A 19763-nucleotide genomic window follows, 5' to 3' on the forward strand; every position below is an offset into this window, starting at 1 on the left:
TTTCTTTCTTTCTTTCTTTCTTTCTTCTTTCCTGCCTTCCCTTTCACGTGAGTCTTTCATTGGCAGAGTATGCATAACCCCTAGAGCTAGAAACCCAGAAAATCAAAGTTCCCCAAACAGAGCAGTGGGAGTGAAGGTCCTCCAAAGGTCAGAAGACTTCCAGGAACGACATCTTTAAACCCTGGGTCCAATCAACCTTTAATTATCGGTATTATGCTTTGCCTTGATTGTGTAATAATACAACTCTACATTAGTAAGTCACAGGAGCACAACTCGAGAAGAGTTCCCTCAAACAGTCTCAACCTTACTATTCCAAGAAATGATGCTCAGGCAGGTTAAGACAAGGTAGCGCCTTGGCACATGGACTATTTGACGCTGTAGGAACATTTTGAAGAAGTATCAGAAGCAGAGGGGCTGCCCTAGCCTTTGGCCACCCTTTTTGCTACCAAAGATTTTCTGACCTTCCCCTAAAGAGGCCACAGAACCCTCATGCTCTTCCTCTGTGTATCTGGGGGAAGGAACATCCTTATCTAGAGTGAAGGTCACAGTGAAGAATCTGCCAAACAGGCCTAGCTAAGTTTCCCCATTCTGTTACCATGATATCATGCTTTTTCTTCATCTTATTTTTGTTCACTTCTTATCAAACCTACTAGCTTAACGGTTACCTCTGCCATGAACTTGTACTTTCTCCTCTCACGGCAAGCAACCACGGGAACACCCATGCCTTCACCCACTAGTGCTTTTAGTTGGATGGCTGGTTTTTCAAGACAGCGTTTCTCTGTATAATCTTGGCTGTCCTGAAACTCACTCTGTAGACCAGGCTGGCCTCAAACTCACGGAGATCTGCCTACCTCTATCTCCTGACTCCAGGCATTAAAGGCGTGTGCCACCACTGTCCAGCAACTAACACTAGTCTTTATTAAAGAATAATATCAGGCAAACTAGAAAGCAGAAAACCCTTGCCTTGTGCAGTGCACAGCACAGGGCAGGAAAGAAGTCAAGTGTCAATCAAGCAGCCGCACAATCACTGCAAGAGATGGCAAGAAGAGGGGATGAGAAAATACAAAGAAACAGACACAAGAAGGACAAGAAAGCCAGGGAGGTTTTTCGATGTTAAGCTCATCTAGGCCACTAGAGGGCGACCACAGACAGATATTTGTGGCGATTCCTGTGACTGGCTTCCTTAGTTCAGTCGTTCAGAACTTAGTCACTTAGTTCAGAGAGTTGTTTGGACAAGTAGCAAAACTACAGAAGAAGAATTCAAGTGCGATTTTCTGAACAAAAATACTGCCTTACCTAATAATATAATAAAGAGTTCTACAAAATTAAAAAACGATACAATTAAAAAACGATAAGGTGTGATTAGAGGAATCTAAGCAAAATCTCCTGCCCCCTTTTCCCCTTTGCAGATACAGCCACATGGATCCCAGGCTGGTCTTGAACTCATTATTTAGACAAGAACGATCTTGAACTTCCAGTCCTCTTGCCTCCATCTTCCACATGCTCAAATTACAGGCATGTGTCACCACTCAGTTTAATATCCTGCTAGGGATTGAACTCCAGGCTTTATGCATCCCAGGCAAGCGCTGTACCACGCTGAGCTACATCCATGAAAGCTGTTGTCTTGACTTCCATACGTCCTCAGGAAGCTGTCAGTAAACACAGACACACTATGATTTTTCTTACCTATTAGTAATCCCACCCCTAACTTTCACACACACACACACACACACACACACACACGCACACGCATGCACGCGCGCGCACACACACACATCAACCCTCACATATGCTGAGGCCAGCACTCCCTACAGAGAGCATTCTACTGTGAATATTATGACTGTATCTGTTTCTCAGTCAAGCATATATGAACAAATGTAATTTATATGCTGTCTACGGACGTCTATTACATCATGAAGAATGAAATCAAAATTAAAAGCAAGGTATTTCTTGTGTACTTATAGCCTATTTATCATCTACTATAATCTAAGGATCCTAGGAACATTTAAGACAGGAGAATCTCTCACTTTATAGTAATTACCGGAGCTGAAGAGATGGCTCAGTGGTTAAGAGTGCCTGCTGCTCTTCCAGAAGTCCTGAGTTTGGTTCCCAGCAGCTATGTCTGGTGACTCACAACCACTTACCTATAACTCCAGCTCCAGGGGATCTGATGCCTCCTTTTGCCCCCACCCCCCCAGTCACTCACACACATGTGCACAGACACATAACACATAAAAATAATTAATTAAAAATAAATCGTTAAAAATAAAATGGCAGTACAATTAAAAGTCTTAGTAAAGGAAGGAAGGAAGGTAGGTAGGCAGGCAGGAAGGAAGGAAGGAAAGAGGGAAGAGAGAAAGAGAAGAACACATCATGGTGATGGTGATGGGTAGAGAACTATATGATCCAGTCATTACCCATCTCCCAGACTCATCTATCCTAGTTACTATCTTCTCACTACATGTCAGGACCCAATTTCCTTCATGTATGACAGAGACTGACTGAGTGAATCTATGTGTGTGTCTGTGTCTATATGTGTGTATGTGTGTGTGTGTCTCTCTCTGTGTATGTGTGTGGGGGTATGTATGTTTGTGTGTGTGTATGTATGTGTATGAATAGGTGTGTGTCTATGTACGTGTGTGTATATATGTGTATATCTGTGTGCGTTAATGTGTGTATGAATGTGGATGTGTGTCTGTGTTTGTGTGTGTGTGTGTGTGTGTGTGTACCAAGGGGTCTCATATATGTTGGGCAGTTGTTTTACCCGTGAGCTACATCCCCAGCCCATTTTTTAAATTCTTGTTATGGAATCAACAAATATTTCCCATCTGTTGTTCTCTTTGCCTGGAACATTCTGGTCGTCATCCAAGTACCGTGTCCTTTGTCACTGCATGGGGAGGGACACTTAGGTCACTCCCTCACAGGATCCTCACTCACTGGACATTGTGCCCTCATATTACTTTCAGTTTCCAGCCTCGCCAGCAGCTGGATACGGTTGTGTGCCTGGATGCAGAGGGAAACATCAGTGGAGTCGCCCAGAAGCATCTTTGCATCGATGTGGATGACATTCCTTCTGCTTCACTTCCTCCACCTCAAAAAGCAAGTGGAGCTCCGGGGACCCTAACAGGACAGCAAGGGTGGAAAGACGGAAGACAGAGACGGAAAGCAGCGTAAGTGACTCCATGTGGTGGCCGGCAGTGTGGACTGTATCAGTTTCTAGATGTCTTTGATGGGAAGAGAAAATAGACTTGAAACTCAGTTGGCCTCTATTAGCTGCTACTCTTCGATTGCACGCCACCACACTTCAACACTGACGAAATGTACCACCCCACCCCACACACGACACCCTATTTTCTTCAACACCATTTTATGCACCTTGACCACCCATGCTGACACAGGAGCTGGGGTATGTGTGTATGTGTATGTAGTTGGTGGGTTCAATACATCTCCGTGTGGGAATGCTTTCTTATGATTTCTCTAGAAGTTTATATTTTTCTGAACAGTGGGGGCACTAAGTTCAGTTAAAACCCGGGAGGGAAATACCATAATTCTTTCTATGAGCAATGAAGTTTAACAATTTTCATGGAGGCTACTAGTTTGGAATTCCAGAAGTAGTAACAGGTAGTTGTGGAAACAGCAGTGATAGAAACCCTTGGGCTGCCCCCGGCTCGTGTACCATATCCTGGTGCACCCCATCCCGGTGTACCCCATCCTAGTGTACCCCATCCTGGTACACTACCACCCAGTGTACCAGATCCCGGTGTTCACCATACCCTTACTCGAAAAAAGCAAAAGCACTCAAAGACTTGAAGTGAAGCATCAAATACAAGTAAGAGACAAAGCAAATGCTGTGCAGACTTCAACCCGGAGAGAAGAAAGCCGTGAGCTCTGTTGGGGAGACATAGCAGATGCCATCAGATATAGCCTGTAATATGTTTTCCTCTGATTTGTAAAAGAAGAAAAATGGCAGAAATGATTAAATTTTCCCCAACAAGAACTCATCATTTACAATAAAAATGAGAGGAAAAAGAATCCACTAGTCATTTTTCAATTGCAAAACACTTAAGAGATGTACACAGCGATGAGAGAAAAACACAGTATAATTGTTTTATAAACACTGACGCTATAATGCCAGTGGAGAAAGGAATATGAAATTAGGAAAGACACTAGAGGGCTTAGAACAGATTTGATTAGCACTTGAAGAGTAAGTACTCCGGGTGTAAACATTGTAATTGTAAGAAGAATTTTGCTTTGAGAAGGATGAGTTTATAAGAAGGGGGAGGGTTAAAAATAAAAGTCGTAGAGAAGAAGAACCACCATCATCCCCAAGAAGGACAGATGAGTGTGTGATGGGTGATGGTATCACACTCTAGGCTTTAAAGTGCTTTACACAGATTCCTAATGACCCAGAGAGCCTCAGCAGACTGTAAGAGTCTGGAATGTTTATCACAGAGCAAGGATCAAGAAAGCAGATAGCATGACTCATGCCTGAAGTACTCTAATTTGGTTTTGGCAAGCTTTTCCTTTTAGTTAAATGGGGATGGGAATACTATCTTTTGCCAGGTCAATCTTGTTTGGGAGATTTCAAAAAATGTCCTTCTCTTCTCTTTTAAATTAAATTTGATTAGAACTGACTCATTTAAAACAAAACAAAACCATTGTGGGCCAGAAAGATGGCTCCATGGATAAAGGCACCTGCTGCCAAGCCTGAAGACCAAAGTTCAATCCCACAGAGGAAGGAGGAAAACTGATTCCAGCTAGCTGTCCTCTGACTTTTGTACACCTGCTGCCGCATGGACACCCACATATGGCCACAAAATAAATAAACAAACAAGTAAGAAACAATTTAAATTCAGTAATTGTTCAAATGTAACAATGTATCTATTGATGGATTGATGTATATTGTGAAATGCTTAAACCAAACCAAATACCTGCATCTCCTCAAAGACTTGTCATTACTTGATGGAAAAACTTTCTGACTCCTTCTTATAACTTTATGAAAGATACAGGAGATTATTGTTCTCTGTGGTCACCCTGCTGTGCACGAGCTGACAGGAGGTAAGCCTGCTTGCACCTGCTCCTTTGTAGCTGCACACATTGGGCAACTGGTCCCAGCTTTCCCTCCTCCCTCCCCACCCCAGACTGTGACAACCACCACCTTACTTTCAGCTTCTATGAGCTCCACATATTTAGGGTCTACAATCAGATGAGAATGTGTGGTACTTCCGTTTTTCTTGCTTAACTCCACACAACGATCACCAGTTCTGTCTATTTTGTATGAATTGCCAGAATTTCATTCTCTCTTATGGCTCTGGAGCTTCTTGTGTGTTTATGGCATTCTTTAAATCTATCCGTCACTTAGTAGACGGGCATGTTGTTTACATATCTTGGCTATTTCTTGAACAGTGCGACAGTGAATGGGGATTGAAAATGTCTCTTTAAATTTTGTTTTTAAAAAGATAACTTTAGGGCTGGAGAGAGAGCTCAGGGGTCAAGAATGCTTGGTGTTCTTCCAGAGACCAGAGTTCAGTTCCTAGCACCAATGTGCCAATGTGTCTGTAACCAACTGCCTGTACCTCAAGCTCCAGGCAGTCTGATACACTCTTCTAGCCTCCTATGTATGCATGTGCGCACACGCGCGCACACACACACACACACACACACACACACTCATAAATAAATAAAAATAAATCTGAAAGAAGATAATGAAGGTAATGACTAAGTAGAGGCACATATCTGCAGTCTAGCACTTGGGAGGAAGAGTCAAGAGTATCAAGGAACTCAAGGTCACCTTAGGCTACAGAGTCTGAGGCCAACCTGGGTTTCAGCTCAGGGTTATCCTCAGCTACAAAGTCTGGGCCAGCCTGGGTTATAGTTTAGGGTCATCCTTGGCTACAGAGCCTAAGGCTGGCCTTGGTTGCATGAGACCCTGTCTCAAACCAAAGCAGTAACCTTTAATTTCAAATATGTCCTAGTATCATTTCATTTAACTCAGCTGTCATCATCATCATGCATTAAGTTTTAACTTTTCCTTGTTTTAACTTTCTCTGTTACCCAGTGCCTAGGTCAGGTCACAAGCATTTTTCATACATCGTTGGAATGCCTGACCTGTATACGCCAGTAACAATAATAAACCCAAAACTATGCATTTATCATCACCGTTTTATTTGGGGTTTTGCTTATTTGGGCTTTGGTTTTCCAGAACACATTAGAAACTTTAACATACTTTTATCACAATAGAAAGAGCTCACTATTTACCACAATGGGCAGTCACTGTCAGTTAAATGCCTTTCTGTTAGCTTGCTCTCTGTTGCTGTGGTCTGTGATCTAATACTCTGGTCAAGCCAGCTTAAGGGAGGGAAGGGTTAATTTACCTTGCATTTCCACATTGTAGTCCACACTGAGGGAAGTTGGGGCAGGAACTGAAGCAGAGGCCATGGAGGAGCATTGCTTACTGGCTTGCTCAGCTCCCTTTCTTAAACAGCCCACATCTACCTGCCCAGTGGTGACACCACAGGCTCCTTCTATGTCAATCATCAACCAGGAAACCACACCCACAGACTTGCCTCATAAGTGTTTAGACAAAGGCAATTCTTCAGCTGGCATGCCATCTTCCTGGGTGACTCTAGCTTGTATCAAGCTGACAAAAAAAATCCAGCAAAACATAGAAAGAAGGTACAAACAGACAAAACAAACCAATTAAAACAATAACAACAAAAAGACAAGATAAAAAACAAGATAAAAGATTAATTTTGTTGTTGTTATAAATAATAACAACAACAAAAACCCACCACAAGATAACTTAGGAGATTTGAGGAATCTCTTCAGAATTCTAATTTCTTGGTCAAGCATCCTGAAGATTAATGTGTCAGGAAGTAGCAGATACTGGCAGAGTGCCTGGGACATTCTGCATAAAGGACAGATGGGTGAGAGAGCTGTTGTTATGTGATCTATTTCCACTGCTGTGAAAAGAAGCAATTTAGAAGCCAGGTATGGTGGCACTTGCTTCTAATGCCAGCACTCAGAGACAGAGGCAGGAATATCTTCAGGAGTTCAAGGCCAGCTTGGTTCACATAGCAAGTTGCAGGACATCCAGGACAATGTCTGTCTCAAAACAAAACAAACATACAAACAAAAACCTTAAGAGAAAGAAAGAGCGCATTAATGCTTGCAATTCCAGGCATGGTCTAACGTGTAGTGGGAATCAAGGTGGCAGGAACTTGGAACAGATCACTACATCACATCACAGTCAAGAGCAAAGAGAAACGTTTGCACAGATGCTTACCTGCCTGCCTGCACTCAACTGGACTTGAGTAACTCTTACACAGTTCAGGCCTCTTGACTAGGGAGTGGAGCCACCCACACTGGGCTGGATTTTCTCAAATCATTTAAATTAATTAGGACAGTCTCCTGTAGGTATGCCATTGGCTAAAAACAGTTTAGACAATCCTTCTTTTGAGAAAGTCTACCCAAGTGAATCTGGGCCCCAAACCAATCTATTGCTCAAAACAACCAGATGAAAGATGGCGACTCCGGTTCCGTCCCAGTGGGGATAGTTTGAAGGAAGGTGTGGGTGTCTTTGCTGTTGTTCTATTACTATGGTTATAACATTATAGTAAACCCCAGTAATAATAAACACTCACTCTATCTGAGTGCTTCCCTGGGTGATTTTGAAACATTGGTTTTCCTGTGCGTATTTAACATCAGTTAGCGTTAGGAAAAAAATGTTGTTTTGTTAAAATTGGGATTTAAATGTTGAGCTGGCAAGATTTTATGACAAATCATCCCATTCAAGAATAGGGACTGTGTTAAATACACGAGCTTTGCAGCATACCTTAGCATCTGGCGAGGCCAGGCCCTACCATGATATTCCTTTAACTAATCTTTCCTATCTTCTTATCTTTTTCATGTAAGGCTCAGTAACAACTTGCTTGGTTCTATCAGAAATAAAGAAAAATAAAAGAGAGGCTGGATCTTCCAAAAGGCCGCAGCTCAGTTCTCAGCACCAACACTAAACCACTTCCTGACACCTGTAACTCCAGCTCCTGGATAGTCCGATGCCTCTGGCCTCCACAGGCTCTGCACTCGTGTGTATAGACTGGCCCAGAGACACATATCCATATACACGTAGTTAAAAATGAAAATAAATAAATTATCTAGCCATGGTGGCATATACCTTTAATCCCAGCCCTTGGACGGCAGAAGTAGGTGGATCTCTGTGTATTCCAAACCAGCCAGGGCTAAATGGTGAGACTCTGCCTCAAAATGAAAAGAAATAAAATAATAATAAAGGAGCATTACATGTTTTTACTGGAGTTGCAATAAACTAACTCGGAGAGAATTGGCATTTCTCAAGTCTGATAACTTCAAACTAGATATTCCAAATGAACACATATATACATTGGAATCGAAGAACATGATCGAAGTGTTAAATTGGAAATCACAAACTTTATTCAATCAATTCAGCACTTATTTTACAGATGATCTATATGCAAATCACTTGTAGAATATGGGGTGAGTCTCCGGCTTCAACAAGATAACCACCTACAGGGGGCGGTATACACTTAAGTAAATGACTACAGGGACACTTCATAGTATTTCATATAGTATCCTTTAGGTGAACAGCTATCTGAACCACAGAGATTACCGCCTAAATATCCATGGGCACCACAGAAACAACCACATTGAGTCATGACAGACATGCAGGCTGTCACTTAGCACAGGTGGCTTCCTGACTTACTGTCCCCAGGAACCCCAGTAGCCTTCATTCCCAAAATTGTTCACAGGAGAAGAAAGGATTAAGATGAAATCATTCATTCATTCCACAGGTATGTGCCAAATCACTCATACATGTGAAGTACTATTGAGAGAGAGGGTGACAAAAAAGACCACATTCTTCCTTGCACAGTTTGCTTTCCAGAGACAGAGACAAAAGACAAACTCGTAAGTGGTATATTATAATTTAAGGTCATGATAAGGAGCATGAGGGAATAGGAAGAAGAGGAGGCTCAAGACGCTATTTTCAGTGGGGAGGGGACGGGAGAAAAAGCCCTCTTGCAATAGTGCATTTGAGCACACTTGCATGCTGTGGGTAATTAAAACACTTGGTGGTAGGTGTAAGAAGAAAACAACAAAAACCCAGGAAGGTCCTTTATGCAAGGCCCATGTACACACAGGGAATATCTGGAAAGCAAAAAGTATCATGGAGATACACGGGAGAAGAAAAGGAGGAAGAGACAGGTCAGCCTGTCTACAGAGAGTAGGCACTCCAGGTGAGAGGAAGTTGCACTTCATTCTGTGGAAAGGATGCCTTTTTAGCAGGAATATGGTGCTTTACATCTGGCTGCCATGGAGAAAATGGGCCAGAATGAGGGTCAGAGGGGGAGATGCATTAAAGGCCATTGTGCTGCTTGTATAAGAGATGTTGGGACTGAGACCCTGAGACCCTGAAACCGAGGGTCTGATGTGGAGGAGAGGTGGGAAGTCAAGGAATGACAGATGCTTTAGAAGGACAATGTGAAGACTCTCTGGCAGGCTAAATTCTGGAGGGAGAGGAAGAAAAGAGCCACAGACAGACAGACAGACAGACAGACAGACAGACAGACAGACAGACTTATGGATTCGGATAGTTTGGAGCAAAGCTCAAGAGATGCCATCGGACCCCTAACTCAAGACAGGCATTTCCAACTGAGTTTTAATGTCCCAGCATAAAATCTACTTTCTGTTTCTATTTTCCTCTCATTTCAATCAGTCTTATTTTCAGGAAAATCTTTAACATGTATAAACAGTTATAGTAAGTTGTCATTTGATTTTTTTTTCTCAAGGTTTCGAGCACTAGCTTTCTATAGCAACGATTAGAGCAATATTAGTGTTGAAATTAAAAAGCTGTTGAGGCTGGAGAGAAGGCTCAGCAGTTAAGAACACTGGCTGCTCTTCCAGAAGACACAGGTTCAAGTCCCAGCACCCACATAACTTGAAACTGTTAGTAACTCTAGTTCCAGAGGATCCAACACCCTCACACAGACATATATGTAGGTGAAACACCAAGCACATAAAATAAGAATAACTAAGTCAATAAGAAAGCTGCTGGGCCTAGTTGATTTGAACTATAATCAAGTAGAGAGAACCATGCCAGAAGATGGAATCGTTTCCAGTAATTTCACATTTGGGGCTGAGGTGACCATCTAACTAGCATCAGGTCCTTCTTTGCTTACTTGGTTGGCTGAGTTTCATGCTACACCCAAGCCCTGGTGTCATCTCTGATTTAGGATCATAGTGCCTTTTCTTAGCATCTGTCACCTACAATGCACTGCTCCAGGGATCCTCCCCGATGTGTGATACTGTGGTCCACCTTGCATATCACTTATTCCCAGAGGGTGTCCCACAATCCCCTAGGTGCAACAGATCTTTGGGTTTGGCTTGTAGAGCCATGAAAAGTCTTTAAAACCAATAAAGCACCTCAATGAGGCCTTCAGTTAATTGAGAGCTAGGGAATGCTTTCCAAGACTTAGGTAAAAAGTACATCTTTACCAAATGTTCAGGTAGAATCATTCCCTGGCTGAGTAAGACCCACCATGATTTTGTGAAAGAAAAACCAGCCACTTCAGTCCCCAGCACCAAGTCATGCTAAACAGAACAGGACCAGATGTCTACAGCTGACTTACAGCATAGATTATTTCATAGTTTATAGAGAAAGAACAGAAAGATTGGGCCAGGTATGAGCGATGTAAACTTGTGAACACGTTTTTGTTTTGTTTTGTTTTTTTTTGTGTAGATGTGAGCATGTCACAGTGTGGTGTGAATCAGAAGACAACTGTAGAGAGTCCGAGCTCTCCTTTTATGGCTCCCTGGTCCTAACTTAGGTCTCTGGACTTGGTGCCAAGCACCTTTATGGACTAAGCCATTTTACCAGACCTATGACTTACATTTTTAAGCATCAAACATGTATTTTCCCTAAAAACAACAACAAAAAACCATTTTTCTAATGTAAAAATAATACAAACTTTATACAAAAAAATATTTAGACACAAAAACCTTTTTTTCCTTTGAGGCAGGGCCTCATGTATCCCAGGCTGGTCTCCAACTTACTATATAGCTAAGGATTGCCTTTAAATTTCTTCCTCCTACCTCCACCCCCCTGCCCTGGAGTGCTGGGTCTTGTACCACTGCACCCCATTTTCTTCAATGCTGGGGATTGAACCCAAACTAAACAAGCTCCCTACCAACTGAACTACATTCTCATCCAAAAAATTACATAAAAAGGAACAAGTGCAACCACTCAGAGATTATCAGTGTTATTATTTTATTTTACATATATATATGTAAAATTTTACATATATATATGTATATATATATACATACATACATATATGTGTGTTTATGTGTGTGTGTGTTTGTATACAAATCATCTTTAGGAATAGTGAGTTACTTCTATGTGTTTACTCTTTAACATGATTTTTAAAGTCACAAGATCAATTTAAAAAAGAAAAAGTCAAGTTAAAAACCAGATGCAGAGGAGGATCTCTGTGAACTGGAGGCCAGTCAGGGCTATATCATGTGACCTGTCTCAGTCTACGACAATACCCTCTGAGCTATAGTAAAAGGCTGTTCAGTACGGGCATAACAATTGCCTTCATTTTTTCAGTATATCTTATATTTATTATCTCTTGATATATTTTTGTATTTATTATCAATATGAGCTATAGCTAATGTTACTAACATCATGACTGGTATTGTTGCCATAATAAGAACAGAGCAAGGGTTATCTTGCAGGGAGGCATAAATCCCAGCTTCTCGGTTTCCTCAAGCATCTACATCTTGGGCCGAATGAGGCCCGAGCCTTTTCCAATTTTAAAATCCTGTCCAAGTCTTATTTGGAATATAGATACTTACTGAGATGTGTTTGTTAAGATGCAAATTTTTACTTTCAAATATTTTATCTACAATATTCCTATCTTCAAGTTCGGGGGGGGGGGAATGGCTCATATTCTAAAGAAAATTCAAAGGCTTTGAAGATAGAGCCTATTTACAGAGACCAATTTGTTTCTCTGCATTATTTTAGCATGCAACTCTCCCGACTCCCTCCCAAGCCTCCCAGGCTCAGGGGCTGGGGAAAGTGGGGGTGGAAGGAGCCTATTACCATGGAGATGGATGAGAGCAAATGGTCACATCATCAAAAGCAAACTAGAAATGCACAGAGCTTTTGTGAGGCTGATCCTTTTCCTTTTTTTTTTTTTTTTTTAAGTAAGAAGAAGAAGGGAAAAGGCACAAATAAAAGGACAGATCTCTCTCATTAAATCCAACACTAATTTAGTAATCAGTGTAATAAAGGTACCCTTGAAAGCCTGTTGTGGGGAAAGCACAGTGCCACAAAGAAGCACAAAAGGTCGCTGCCGCCAGGTGTAATTTCCAGGTGCTCCAAGGACATTTGCGCTCTGTCCTCTCCGGTCTCTGTTCTTCACCGTCTGGCCGTCTTCACGGTGGATTCGAACTATCCATTTAGTCACCCTTGTGTATTATCCAAATATTTTGAAGAAGAGAAATTGCAGGAAAATAGCTCTTTACTTTATGATTCTGAAAAGGCAACTTCAAAATTAAGAGGTATGAGGGGTCAAGAATGAGCACCACTGTGTTTTTCTCTTTATTACCTATCACTTTGGATAATCCAGAAACAGTTTTTGATAGTGGGATAAGAATCGAAATAGGGTAGAAGTCCAAGTATACAGTCAGTTATCTCCAAATAAAGCCATCGATTGAACTGCTCGCACACAGTATCTCTCTTTCTATCTATCTGTCTGTCTAGCTATCATCTATCCATCAGTCCATTCTATCCTTTTTCTACCTATCTACCTGTACCTGGAATTTCTACGACACCAGTCCTTTAGTCTTACTTGGTGGAAGCTGACAAAATATTATAGATAGGAACATGTGGCTTTGTGGCAAAACTCAAAGTATATGCTTAGCACACATGAGGATCTAAGTTCCCACATACCTGCTCATGCTTGAGGGTGCACAAGCACTCACACATGCACACAAAGATGCATACACATACATGCACATATGCACCAACACACACACACACACACAGATACACAAACACATATACATGCACACACAAATACATGCACACATAAACACATATATCTGAATGCACACATAGTTATGCATGCACACATGCTTGTGCACACACTCACACATACACATATGTATACACACATATGTGCACACATGTGCATATATACACATGTATGCATATACATGCTTGTACATACACACATGTATGCGTATATACATATGCACATATGCACACATTTACATGCATACACAGAGAGAGAGACAGAGACACACATACATTCATATGCACACACATACACATATATACATAAACAGACAGACACACATGTAAACACACACACGTGCACACACTCAAACACATGCAGACATATACACACAAATATGTATATACTGTATTAGTTACTTTTCTCAAGCCATGACAAAGAATCTAACAAGAATAAAATAATGGTTTATTTTGGCTCATAGTTTGGTAAGGAGGGCAGGATAGCAGGAGCATGTCATGTTTGATCCACAGCCAGGAAACAGAAAGTGATACTATATGTCTATGGTCTGATGTCCACATTACTAATTTGAAGTAAGTTACTGAAATCATAATTCATCAAAACATAAAGAGGACTTGTCTGACATTCTTGGGTATGAAGTTCAAACAACATGTCTAAGACTGAATGACATCAGTTGGTCCCTCCTTGAATGAATTACTTTACAGAAATAATCTGCTCTTCTTTGGGTATCAGACCCAGTGCCTTTTTTCTGATCTAAATTCTGCCTATATCACTTCTACACAGAAGGACAATGCTCCTTCCAGAACCCTAGGTTACCAAGAAGCCCAATGTCATATGTGGGATACCCTCCTTTCAGTTATTGGGAAGGGGGGTCCCAGAGACACCATAAACAGTCAGGCTGTTGCCATAGCTCTTGGTTACTCACCAGAACTTGATGGTTAATACTCCAGTGTTGAAGTCTCTCATAGTTGGATCATAAGACACGGAGAAATCAAGCAGACCTGGAAGCATCCTCCCTGCTGGCCAGCTTGACATTATGCCAGAAGTGCTTTGCAGGCTGCTGGTGCAGTGGGGAGTTATCAACAGTCTTACCCAGCTGTGAACTCTATATGACAGTAGTGAGTATCTTGTTGTGACCTGCTCATTGGTGCAGTAGCGTCATGGATGCCATGGGGGTAAGAACAGCCTTCTCCTTGGACTTCAAGTAATTAGGGAGAGGTGTGCCTGTAAAGGATGCCCCTGCAAGGAAGCTCGAGGACATTGGCTCAACCCTGAGGGTTTGATCCAAGGGCTCCACAAGTGACCTTTTCTTCAGACCTTCTCTGATGACAACATTCAGGTATCACTCCACTTGTCAGGGAATGGGCTAAAGAGTATGTTTGGGGGACCTTCAGCATAGGTGTCACTTGCTTTTGTTTATGGAAGAGGAAGGAGAGTGAAACACTGTGACATAGAGGAGAAAGCACAGAAGAATGAAGGAAATGGTCTCTACTGTAGAATATAGAAAGAAGCTTCAGGAAACTGGCAGCCATCACAAGCACAAGCTTTATGTGTTTTTACAAGAGGAGAATGAAACAAGATGGCTTCAGGATAAGCTAAAAATGCAACGCATAGTAAGTGGTGCTGGAGGTGAGTGGATGGCTCAGTGGTTAAGAGCACTGGCTGCTCTTCCAGAGGACCTGGGTTCAATTCCCAGCACCCACATGGCAGTTCTTGGCTGATTGTAATTCCTGTTCCAAGGGATCCAACACCCTCACATAGACATGCATGCAGGCAAAACACTAATGCACATAACATTGTTTTTAAATGCAATGTGTTGATTTTGTGTAAACACCTATAGGTCCAATAGATGTGCTCTATAAAAGGCTTGTGTGTGTTTCTCACAGAGCCTAAGGCTAGAGGACAGAATACTGAGGTTCTGGTATGATGACATGAAAAGGATCCATTAAGAAAGATGCTTACAGGCCTGGGGAGATGGTTTGGTGAAGAATTGCCTGCCATACAAGCATGAGAACATGATTTCAGGTCCCCAGAACCAATGTAAAAACTGGGCACAGTGGCTCATGCCTTAAAGCCAACACTGGAATGCACAGAGACAGATGGATTCCTGAAACTTACTGGCCATCCACCTAAGCCAATCAGATGAGCTTTAGATCTGATGAGAGACCTGTCTCAAAAATAGATGAGAACAGTGAAGGAAAGACACCCACTATCTACCCCTGGCCTCTGAATATGTGGGCACACATGCGTATAATTTCATTAATAAGTACATATACCATACACATACAACACTACACCACACCACACAGACATGCACACACAGAAAAGGAGAGAGATAGAGAGAGAGAGAGAGAGAGAGAGAGAGAGAGAGAGAGAGAGAGAGAGAAACACAAGAAAAGAAGGATGGAAAAGTAAAGGAAGAAAGAAAGGGGCTATTTGGGGAGATGGTTCTAGTGAGTGAAATTCTTGCCTTGTAAGCAGGAAGACCTGAGTTCATGTCTCCAGATCTAATCAGAGTTATGGTAACAAGCATACCCGGGATCTCATTGTTGGAAAAGGGAGACAGCAAAATCCCAGAGGCTTTCTGGTCAGCCAGCCTAGCTGTAAAGATAAGCTCCCGGTTCAGTGGAAGCTCTAACTCATGATGACAATGGGGGTGGGGTGGGGGGAGAGAAAGAGGAAGAGGAGGCAAAGGGCTTGGGAGATGGTTCATGACTGCAAACATGCCAGTTACCCGAGTGCTGGGGTGAAGACAGGCACATCCAGGAGCTCACTGGCAGTTAACCTATCTGAAATGTAAGCCTCTGGATGCATGGTACACACACACACACACACACACACACACACACACACACACACACGAGGGTGGGCTTGGCTGAGGGTCTAACTCAGTGTTAGAATTCTTGCTTTGGAGACTAATTTTTATAGGCCAAGGTGATTTCATGTTTCTATTCTTTTGTATTTCAGTACTTTGCATATTAAAATTTTCTGCTGGTGTGATAAAGTACATTAAAATCATATGTTACCACATTCAAGCACAGGAAAGCCCCTGGAACCTAGGAAGGTCACCTTTGGCCTTTATGTAGGTAAAGAACTGATAAACAGCCTTGCTTCATGAGTTCCTTCACTGGGCTAAAGGTTTTCTGAGAACACATTTAAAAAAAAAAAATTATAAAAGCTTCTTTTTTTGGCTGCCAGATGAAATCAGTTTCCACTAAATTGGCAGAATTCTGAGCTTGGCTGGTGCAGCTTGGTAATAATAGAATATTCTAAATCTAGTCCATGATAAGTGTGAAGCCTCAAATCTGCAACAGACTTCTAGCTTCCTTTTATAAGTGGCATGACGGACATAAGCATTCAGACTAGCCCTGTAAAGATGTCTGGTCCCACTGATGTGAGAACAGTCAATGTGCAGTGGTGGTGAGCAGCCTGGTGGAGGGTGGTCACTCCAAGGCATCTCCTAGCAACAGAACGCACACCCAGCCATGTTGCTCCCCTGCACCTACTAAGGTTCATCTGTCTCTCTCCAACAAGTAGAAAAGCCTCTGGTTTCCTTGGGGACAACAGATTGTGGGAGTAACTCCATCTATTATCTCTGTACGCATGCCTACAGTGCCACGTTAATCTTTAGCTGCCCTCCTTGCCAAGGCTCCATTTTCCTTCCCAGTGGGCCTTGAGAAGGCAGGATGTATCATTAAAGTGTGTGTGTGTGTGTGTGTGTGTGTGTGTGTGTGTGTGTGTTTGCATGTGTATAGTACATAATATGTTTGTATGAGTGTGTATGTGTAGGCATGTGTGCATTTGTGTTTATATGCAGTCCAGAGTTATTCTCCACCTTTTAAAAAAATTTTTTTTTGAGACAAGGTCTATTTGCCCTGGCTTGCATAAAACCTGCCATTTAAACCAGGCTTGTCTCGGCCTCACAGGGGCAGTCATACCTCTACCTTCCAAGAGATGGGAGTGGAGATATGGGCTCCATGCTCTACCCCCTTTTTGAGACAGGATCTGACTGTGTAGCCCTGGCTAGTATAAGAGGTCAACCTGCCTCTGCCTCCCGATTTAAGGTGTGTGCCACCCTGCCTGGTGATCCACATTGTGTTGTAAGGCAGAGTTTCTCCTGCTAGAGCTCATTGATTCAAGATAGAATGTCTTGGCCAATGAGCTATAGGGACCCACCATCTCTGCCCTGAGCAGATACGTGGCTCTGGAGATTTGAACTCAGGTCCTTGTCCTTGCACAGTAGAGACAACCAAGTGAGCCACTTCATCATCCTATAGTGTGTGTGTGTGTGTGTGTTTACTGAGCCTGGATGAATCTGCATTACGAAGTCTGTGAAGAGAAGTTTACCCATCAGGAAGAGTAAGAACATGTTTCTAATTCTAGCCCCTAAACTAGAAAATTCCTTAATCTTCTAGGAAGAAAGTCTCAGTCCCTGCATCAAATAGGAAAATAAAGATGCAGGTGTCCCCAAATACAATAGTCACCAGAGCCTCTCAGGCAGCAAACTTTATTAATAAACTAAAAACAGATACAAGGGATGGGACCGAGTGCTTCAAATCACTGTCTACCACACCACAAATGTTTACTTACTTAATTGCTTACTTTTTAAGATTGGGTCTTGTTATGCCATGGCTTTGCCAGGCTGGTCTTAAACATCCATACTATGTAGCCCAGGCTGGTGTTGAACTTACGGTCATTCTATCTCAGCCTCTCAGGTGCTGAGTCACTGTACCTAACTCATAGCATTTTATTAAATACTTGGGTCCCAGATACTGTCTTAGGCATATAGGAAGTAATAGAACATAAAACCAGTCCTAATTGCAACTGAATATGGTGGCACATCCCTTTAATCTCAGCACTAGGGAGAGAGAGTCAAGAAGATCAGGAGTTCAAGGCCAGCCCCCTTTCCATAGCAAGTCTAAGCTACCAGGCTTCAAAACAACAAAAGAAAAATCTGACAGACAAAACAGATGTAATTATTATTAGTGAAACTCGGGGTAATATTATGGTATTTGTGGTCTCATAGGAAGGTACCTATTAACATAAAGGTATTCTGATGATTGTAAAGATGTAAGTACTGTAAGTGCCTTGCAATAACTCATCAGCCTCCAGAGAGTAGTAAAGGAAGCCCTTCCCCTCCCCTGCCCCCTCGCCACCCAGGTCATGACTAAGCCGAGAGAGCTGAAGGATGAGGGGAGGCTGCTAGAGCAAAGAGTCTAGGCAGAAAGATGTGCAAAGGCCCTGTGCCAGAAATGAATAGGTGTGTTGTTGATGGCGGTTGTAAAAGGCCTCAGTGGGTGGAGCTGACAGCTGAGGGGAGTAGGAATGAAGCGGCAGTAGGAAGCCACGAAATGCTTAATCAGGCTTCTGCTTGGAATGAGCTGCTGTGGTGTCATTAAATGGACAGGGGTGGACGCTGGGAGCTGGGGGTGGGTGCTGATGTGACTTTGCCTGTCATTACAGGACGGAGCAGACTGGGGCAGGGTTGAACAGCGGAAGGAAAAAGAAGTAACAGCTTAGCGGGACAGTAGAGACATGCGCATTTAACCCCAGCCCTTGGGATGCAGAAGCAAGTGGATCTCTGAGTTTGAGGTCAGCCTGGTCTACAGAGCGAGTTCCAGGACAGCTCCCTGGTGTGATCCAAGCCTTCAAGAGAGCTGAGTACTTGTGGTGGTTGGTTTGCAGCTAGATAGCTAGTTGTTATGCAACAGTAGTTTGAGCAGAGGCTACAATACTAAACACCGGATGGACTTCCAGCCTCCTACTTTTAAAGGAATGATGGGTCAGACGATTTTTCTAGACTACAGTTGAGGAAAAGGAGCAGAAGCTGCAAGTGGAACACATTCCTCAGGAGTGTAGTTCTGCTTGACCACCCAGCACTGCTGCTGTTTCTAGGGACGAATTCCCAAGAACCTGATGGCCAAGGACCAAAGAGAGGGGCCCTGGGGAAAGTGGCCTTGGAATCAGAGAGCGCAAGAAAGACAAACATGTTTTCTACTTCTGAAAATTGGAGTCCCCAGCAAGCAGGGGTCCACATCAAGTTTTTGTGAAAGTCGTCTTGCAGAATGGTAACTTCTGGCTTTGGCCACAGCCTCTCTAAAGACAGTCTTTAGGACAAAGGGGCCCGAGAAGGGGCTGTTTTAGAACCATTACTGTTCTCCCTCCCCCACAGTCCCATTAGTGGACCTTATTAAACCAACTCAGACAAAGAGCGCAGGCGCCCTAGTTAATGGAGGGTCTTCCATAATTACTCTGCTCAGCAGCTTCTTTTCGGGTCTGAATGGTCTTTAAATAATGTTTCTCTTGCTGTGGTCGCAGACAATGACCTAGCAGTCTGCTTTAAGCGGTGCCAATCCCATTAGCTAAAGAATAGCAGAGCTCTGTGTGTGTTTGCATGCCAAGGTGGGGGGGAGGGTGACGGGATGACGGGGGTGGGGGGGTAGGGGGGGTGGGGGGAGGGGGTGGAGACCAGAGCGGAGAGAGGAAGGGGGAAGAAGGGGGAGGGGGAAGGAGCGGGACGGAGAAGAGAGACAGAGGAGAAAGGAGAGAGAGAGAGAGAGAGAGAGAGAGAGAGAGAGAGAGAGAGAGAGAGAGAGAGAGAGAGAGAGAAAGCGCTTATGGTGGGGGTCACGTGTAAATGTTTTTTCTCTTCCTCCCTTCTACCATGCAGAAGGGAGTGAAACCCAC

At 42.9% G+C, this 19763-nt stretch overlaps 1 protein-coding gene and 1 long non-coding RNA gene across 3 annotated transcripts in view; one reads left to right on the plus strand and one right to left on the minus strand.

Moving 5' to 3' along the window:
• Positions 1–452: 452 nt before the first annotated feature.
• Positions 453–12090, minus strand: LOC143441808 (uncharacterized). The gene is made up of 3 exons (XR_013109498.1): positions 6375–12090; positions 2874–3120; positions 453–1649 (listed from the first exon to the last, which is right to left on the minus strand). It is a non-coding gene; the product is annotated as an uncharacterized LOC143441808 (long non-coding RNA).
• Plekhm3 (pleckstrin homology domain containing M3) overlaps positions 3033–19763 on the plus strand; it is a 190504-nt gene continuing 173773 nt past the window's right edge. Inside the window, exon 1 of one of the 2 annotated variants that reach the window (XM_076931778.1) lies at positions 3033–3170. The gene's annotated coding sequence lies outside the window, so the exon portion shown is untranslated. Of the gene's footprint in view, positions 4835–19763 lie in introns of both variants that reach the window. The other variant, XM_076931776.1, reaches the window with a different exon arrangement.

This window comes from Arvicanthis niloticus, chromosome 3 (genome assembly GCF_011762505.2).
Source record: "Arvicanthis niloticus isolate mArvNil1 chromosome 3, mArvNil1.pat.X, whole genome shotgun sequence".
Classification (NCBI taxonomy): Eukaryota; Metazoa; Chordata; class Mammalia; order Rodentia; family Muridae; genus Arvicanthis; species Arvicanthis niloticus.